Genomic DNA, 7,954 nt, shown 5'->3' with positions numbered 1-7,954 from the left:
TTAACAAAATTTTTCGCACTTTTCTTGTCAAATGACGGAATCGAAAGATCAAATAAGTAGTGGCACAAACATTACTTTCTTCATTCACTTCTTAATATCTTAAAGATCAATATAGATAATACGGTTCACTATGTGAACCTTCATACAGGGTGACAAATAAACAGCTTTATATTAGAGCAATTGTTACTGAACTCTATCATTCTTAAATTTTTCTCTTAAACATAGTTCTGCTATTCGAAAGTATACGTTTCTTCGATCATTTTTTTTGTGTTTTTGTTTGGGGGGGGGGGGGGGGGGAGTTGTTACCAGTTCTGGACGAAGTACGCCAATTCACGGCACAACAACTGAGTACCCGTGTGATATAGAGGACGGAGGCTGCAATGGCGTAAAGAGCTCACCTGATTTTGTACCTAAAGGCGAACCTGACCTGAGTAGAAATGGTAAATTTATTACAATTTGTGTGACTATATCACTAGATATTTTTTTCTTTCGTTAATACTTTTCGACGTGATATCGATTCTATACTATTACATCTTAATTCAAAGTACGTCTGAGGAAAAGAATGACATTCAGATTATGAATTGTAATACTTTCATTATTATTATTATTATTATTATTATTATTATTATCATTATCATAATTATTATCATTATCATTATTATTATTGTTAATGCTATTATTATTATCATCATCATCATCATCATCATCATCATCATCAGTATTAGTAGTTGTAGTGTGGTTAGCTATAGTAATTGTAGAAGTAGTAGTAGTAGTAGTAGTAGTGGTAGTAATATAGGCATATCGGGCTACCTGGCTACAATTTTTCAAACTGGTGCAATGCATTTGACTTTTAGTCACCGGTATAGTTTATGGCGTGTGTCTTACTTTTCAGTTTTATTGATATCATATTTTTTTCCTACTGTTTAACATTAAAGGTATGAGAAGAAACAAAACGTCCATTTCAACTGTGCAAACTGCAACCGAGAATCCATGTGATCCGGCAAGCGGCGGCTGTATTTCGACAGGTACGATCTATTGGATAGCAAAGAACGGCTATACCCATCTTTAACATGACACATGAAATAAATTATGCGTATGCATGTATATGATTTATGTATAAATGTTTACACATATAGATATTTACACATTGTTACGACCAAAATCACTCTGAGAATGATCGCACAAAAGAAACCATCAACTAATGTTCAGGCGGTTTATTAACAGTGATATTGAGGGTACAGACTCGTAATCAGTTTTCACATCAGTATAATAGTGATCAATAGAAACAATTATGAATCGGTAGTGGAATCACTTCCACGTATTAAGTAATCCTTTGAAAATGTCCATATACGATGTTCGATGCACAGACGAATGATCCTTGACGCGCCGATGAATGATTCCTCCGACGTAACTCCAGAGGCGCAGGTTACGATAGTCCACCGTATAGATCCGGGTAAATTCCACGGTATAGACCCGCAGTAAAATCCACGATATATGTCCACGGCGAAACGTGCAGAATCCAAACGTTAGGACGACCACGTCCAGTTGATGCGTTGAATGATGATTCACTTAATATTGTCCAGCTAGGAATCCAGCCCGTCACATCTTTGCCGTAGCAATGTCCGTTGACAGAAAAATATGGAGTCTATGTCCAATGTAGGCAAATTAATTCTCTGCAGGCAAAATGTCTCCCAGGCCTTATCTCCACAAACATAACAGGTCAGCAGGTAACACAGGACTGACTATAATAAGTCGCTTCCGAGCCAGAAGTGACGTAACTATCAGAGCAGAGGTGTTGGGTACTCTGCCTACTGCAGAATTTCTCCGGCTTTTATATCTATCCACCCCTTTTTAGTACATTCTGTAATTTTCTCCAACCTGGGGCCACACACTTGAACATACTAGCAAGTCCAAGTTCCAGGAATCCTGCATTACTCACTGCCTAACTATGTGCATAACATCATTGCCAAAAATAACTACCAATCACATTGGGCTACAGGGACAGTGCCTCACTCAGCCAAATATGTAAGCACTTCCCAGAACATTCTGGAATGGGTGAAATCATTCTAGATTGAGTGAGCTATATATTTCCTGTCACATGCATGTAGTGTAGTTACATTGTATACCACCTAGAAAATTCTCCACTGATCTGGTCAGCCTGTATGTACTATAATCTATACCAGATAGAATGTTCTCCCTTAATCTGGTCAACCTGTGTACATACACATTAAAACAACCATGCATACAGTCACAACATCATACATGTACATAACAACTAGTGTGTACATTTGTGACAACATAAACACACAGACAGACACACACACACACACACACTCATACACTAATATGCACTGTACGGATGCAATGATATACATTGTGTAAGTGCATTATAAAGTATAGGAAAAATGAAAATTGATGTTAATTGAACAACAACATTGATAGGAACAACTATTGATGATGGTATAATACACTTATTTATTTATTATCGCTGACTTCATCAGTTTCTGTTTATAATGTATAAATGGATTATATGATCGCAACGAGAAAATCAACAGATTGATGTTGCATAATAAACCTCTTTGATAAGACAGTTAATCAATTTCTATAAATCTTAACGTATTGTGATATTCACAATACATATTGGTAACATTGCTCGAGTGTATTTTGTGTGTGTGTGTGTCCGTGATCATTAATGAGTATTTTCTTTTTTTTTTCCTTTATGACATCATGAGTTGGGGATCAGAACCGCTAGTTCAGCTCACAAGAAGTAAAATCGAGTACCAAGTGATACAGGGAATGGTGACTGCCAAAGTATTACAAGCTCTCCTAATTTTGCGTCTAATGGAGGACCCGAACCGAGTAAAAACGGCACATCTACAAACTGCACGAGTTTTATCACAGAAGAATTGTTAAGTTAACTACTTGTCTACTTAATATTGCATTTCACAGTATCGCATCTAATTCAAAGCAAGTTTTAAGGAAAATCATCATATTCAAATTACTACGTTCATGCTTGCATGTAAAATGTAAATACACAAATTATACATTCATATATACAATATATCATATACATATTTGCCCTACACGCCAGGGGTGTAAAGGGTTGATCTGACCTGATGTATATTTATTTTATAGGAATTGTGTAATGGATTTGACTTCAATCATTAGAAAATAATGACGGTGCATGTGACTAAAATTTTCAGTTCTACACAGTGATATAAATATTTGATTTTTTCATTTTACAGGTACAAAAGCTAGTAAGAGGTCAAGTTCAGCTATTCAAACTGCGACCGAGTACCCGTGTGATCCGGCAAGAGGCGGTTGTATTACGACAGGTACGATGAATAAGGAATAATGATGATTATGATTTAGATCTAAATCATTACTATTGCTATATATTGAGTCATATTCTCATTATTGCCAGAACGACAATGGTTCATCCGCCTACAGCATGTGGCTTATCCGATCTCAAATCCGCATTAGAGAAGAATTTGTTATATAACTGCATAATTGTACCTTTTTTCCTCTATGTTTCGGTCATTGTTGTACCCGTGCTCCCCATCTATAATCTTTAACTCGATTTCAACTGGGGCCTACGCTCAACAAGCTCGCTTTTAAGTAGGTTCCTTCATATTTCTTTAGCATTCATTCACAGATTCCAAACTTCATAGATCGACCACTATATGTTTTATATATTTGCAATATTTTATTATGTCTTCAGCTTGATATCATGAACTTCATTTGATTTTGTTATATTTGATGTATTTTTATCGAGAAATATGCAAATGAATTGAAATTGAAATTGAATTGAATTACGGCGTATGTGCAAACCTATTTCATCGATAGTATACTCGGGTATTGTGATTTATTATTTTGAGTGCTGCAAGCTCATAAAGATTTGTTAAAGCCCTTTTTATTCTGATTGCTTTAACAGTATATCCTTTCAGCTTTTTTTTTCAGCTTTAGAAAAAAAATATAACGGTAGTACAGATTCATTCGATATTGCTGACTTCATCAATTTCTTTGACAAAAATATAGATGGATTATGATTATATCGCAATGAGAAAATGGAGAGAGATTTGTTGCATTATACAACTCTGAGAAAAAACAGGAAATTAATTTTCATGAATCTTAATTGTTAAAATCCATAAATGGCAACGCTGCATTAATGGCGATGTTGTTGTTTTTTTTTTCTTTCAGACGTCACAACGTCGGGATCAACTCTGCCAATTCAGCTTCCAACGAGTAGAACCGAGTACCCATGTGATACTGGAAATGGGGGCTGCAATACTGTAAACGACTCTCCTACTGCAACCACCAACAGAGGACCTCAAATGAGCTCGAATCCTACAACATCTCAAAATGGTAACAGTAGACAACCATACAATTTTTTTTACTACTTTTCTACTTGTATATAAATTTCTTTATATTACATCATTGGATATCAACTGATCATTATGCTGGTTATGTATGCATTCATTGTATGTATACATAATTATGCGTATTTGACATACACAAGCGAAAACGCCTAATGTTATGCATGAATTCTGTGTGAAAATCTGGCATACACGTCGGCCTATAATGTACTTCACCAACATGAAAGTGAAAAGTCAGTACAATGTGATGTGTGTACATATGTGTGAGAGAGTATTATATATATGAGAGAGTATTATGAGAGAGTATTATATATATATATATATATATATATATATATATATATATAAGTATATATATACATTTACATATATTATGTTGTGTGTGTGTGTTCGTGTATGTGTAAATAAAAAATATCAATTTTAACTATATATAAATGGAGTCCACACATTGACAAGGCATTGAACGACACTGCTTTATTGGTTTATCATATTCCACCTACTGAGTGATAGTTTGTCCCATCACCTTCACCAACGTTGATTATTTGCTTATCATATTCCTCTGGCAAATTTCTGTTATTCTTCCAAACTTTTCAGATTTAATACCAGCTTCGCCAATGGCGCCAGCACAAAATGCATCACAGTCACCATGTGACCCACAGAACGTAGTCTGCACTCCAATTGATGGATCTGTCAACTGTACGTGCGGCAAGCAATCTGGATCCAATGGTAGGAGGTTTGAAGGTATGTTAAGACTCTAACCTATGGAAATTAAAGTAATTCAAAGTCTTCGCATATAGAATGCTTGGGTTTATTGCATGAAACACTTCATTTTGTAATGAAATTGTTTTTTAACACAATGTATGGAAGATTTTTCGTCTGAAAAACGCCCCTTGTGTATGGCTTATTTCGATCAAAATTATATTTTTATTTCTATAAGGGCCATTAGTCATTTGCTGTTTTTGCATTGAGTGGTGTTTGCGTTTCTCAGATTTATCTTACAATGAAAAGTCACACGTACTTGGACATTTTAATTCCTTCCTTTTTCTTTACTGTTCACACACACACACACACACACACACACACATGCACTACAATCAGGTGAATAGAGGCCTTATTTAATTTATCTTCACTTGTCTTTAATCTTAACTTTTAATACACATAACCACTCGGCAAGGATGCTCGCACATACTTTTCTGTGATTTTAATGACTGTATTTTAAGATCGGGTACCCATGTGTTACTGGAAATGGGGACTGCAATATAGTTACCACTAACGGAGGACCTTAAGTGACCTCGAATGCAACATCTAAAAACGGTAACTGTATAGAAAGCTATAACAATTTCCATATCATAACATTAACTATGAAATTAAACACTTCTTTATTGTTGTACTCGTCTCTGGCAAATGTCTACTATTCTTCCAAACTTTTAAGGTTTGATACCAGTTACGCCAATGTCGCCAGTAGAAAATGCACCACTGTCACCATGTGAGCCTCAGAACTTAGTGTGCACTATGATTGACGGTTCTATCAACTGTACGTGTGGCAAGCAATCTGGACCTAACGGTAGGAGGTTTAGAGGTATGTTTACTAACCTGTATGGAAATTAAAGTTATCCACAGTCATTGCCTATAGGTTGTTGAATTTTATTACGTGAAACACTCGCTTTGTAAAATTGGTTTGGTAAACTGAAATATTCGGAAGATGTTCAGTCTGAAAAAGGCCCCTTTCGTAAAGTTTATTTCGATCAAAATCATATTTCTATAAAGGCCATCAGTCATTTGCTGTTTTTGCATTGAGTGGTGTTTGCGTTTCTCAGATTGATCTTACAATGAAATGTCACACTTTAATTCCCTCCGTTTTCTTTACTGCACACGCACACACATACACACACATACACCGTAAACACACACACACACACACACACACACACACACACACACACACACACATACTACAATCAGGTGAAAAGAGGCCTGATTTTATTAATCTAACCGGCAACGATGCGCGAACATACTTTTCTGTGATTTTTGATGGCTATATTTTAAGATCGAGTACCCATGTGATACTGGAAATGGGACTTCAATAGTTACCACTAACGGAGGACCTTAAGTGACCTCGAATGAATGAATCTAAATATGTTAACGGTATAGAAAGCTATAAAAATATCCATATCATAACATTAACTATGAAATTGAACACTTTTTATTGTTATACTCGTCTATGGCAAATGCTTGCAATTCTTCCAAACTTTTCAGGTTTAATACCAGCTATGCCAATGGCGCCAGCACAAAATGCACCACAGGCGCCAGCACAAAATGCACCACAGTCACCATGTGCCCCTCAGAACGTAGTCTGCAGTACGATTGACGGTTCTATCAACTGTACGTGCGGCAAGCAGTCCGGAGTTAACGGTACGATTTTTGAAGGTATGTTAAATTCTAACCTATAGTAATTAAAGTAATCTATTCATTGCCTATACCATACCTGAATTTTATTGCGTGAAACACTTGATTTTGTAATCAAATTGGTTTGGTGAAACAAGATATTTGGAAGATTTTCAGTCTGAAGAACACCCCTTGTGTATGGTTTATTTCATATCATGATATTTTTATAAGGGTCATTAGTCGTAATTATAATCATTATTTTTCCTGCTTTTGCGTTAAACATGTTGAGTGATTTTTGCGTTTCTTAGACTTGTCTTATAATGAAAATGTCATACTAACGTGGGCATGTCTAATCCCCATTTTTATTTCAATCAGTCAGGTGAATAGGGGCCTGATTAGATTTATCTTGATTTTCAATATCCATAATCGGTAAAAGAAAACGTCGATGGAATGAACGTTTTCTATTATCATAAATGGATATGGGGTTTTAAATCGAGTACTGTATATAGCCATGTGATACTGTGAATGGGGATTGCAATAATACAGCATCTAAAATGACAACTGAAGAAAATTGTATCATCCATAAACATGTATCCTTATCTATAAAATTAAACACATCTTTATTGGTATACTCGTCTCTGACAAATGTCTGCCATTCTTCCAAACTTTTCAGGTTTAATACCAGCTATGCCAATGGCGCCAGTAGAAAATGCACCACAGTCACCATGTGAGCCTCAGAACGTAGTCTGCACTACGATTGATGGATCTATCAACTGTACGTGCGGCAAGCAGTCTGGATCTAACGGTACGAGATTTGAAGGTACATTGTACAGTATGTCCCAAAAAAATATTACAACGGGACCCCCGCAATGATATCTTTAAAGACAGTGAATCAATCTGAATACAAATTCAGGGTATGAAACTATAACTCATTGCCCACATCTTACAGAAAACCCCATTCGATTTGCTTCAGTGGTCAAATAGAAATGAGGACTTTTGTAGAGGATGTCGGGAATCTCTTTTGTCCAAGTTCTGTCTATTGTTCACGCGCTAGAGCATTGAATTGCTAAAATTGGAAAAATTAGACTCATGACATGCTTTATAACAATCTACATTTCTCTGTGACCGCTTAACCAAATTGAATGAGGTTTTCTGCAAAATAGAGCTAAGATGTTATATTTTAAGGCCATGAA

General features: G+C 35.8%; 1 long non-coding RNA gene across 1 annotated transcript; it reads left to right on the top strand.

The window, feature by feature from the left end:
* The first annotated feature begins 5,834 nt into the window (after positions 1-5,834).
* On the top strand, positions 5,835-7,475 carry LOC140245371 (uncharacterized). Its single transcript, XR_011902328.1, has 3 exons — positions 5,835-5,955; positions 6,633-6,803; positions 7,435-7,475. It is a non-coding gene; the product is annotated as an uncharacterized lncRNA (long non-coding RNA).
* Positions 7,476-7,954: the final 479 nt, after the last annotated feature.

The sequence above is a fragment of the Diadema setosum genome, chromosome 22, assembly GCF_964275005.1.
Source record: "Diadema setosum chromosome 22, eeDiaSeto1, whole genome shotgun sequence".
In the NCBI taxonomy this organism is placed as follows: domain Eukaryota; kingdom Metazoa; phylum Echinodermata; class Echinoidea; order Diadematoida; family Diadematidae; genus Diadema; species Diadema setosum.
The sequence above is the reverse complement of the archived record's forward strand: the minus strand, read 5'-3'. Positions and strand labels throughout refer to the sequence as shown.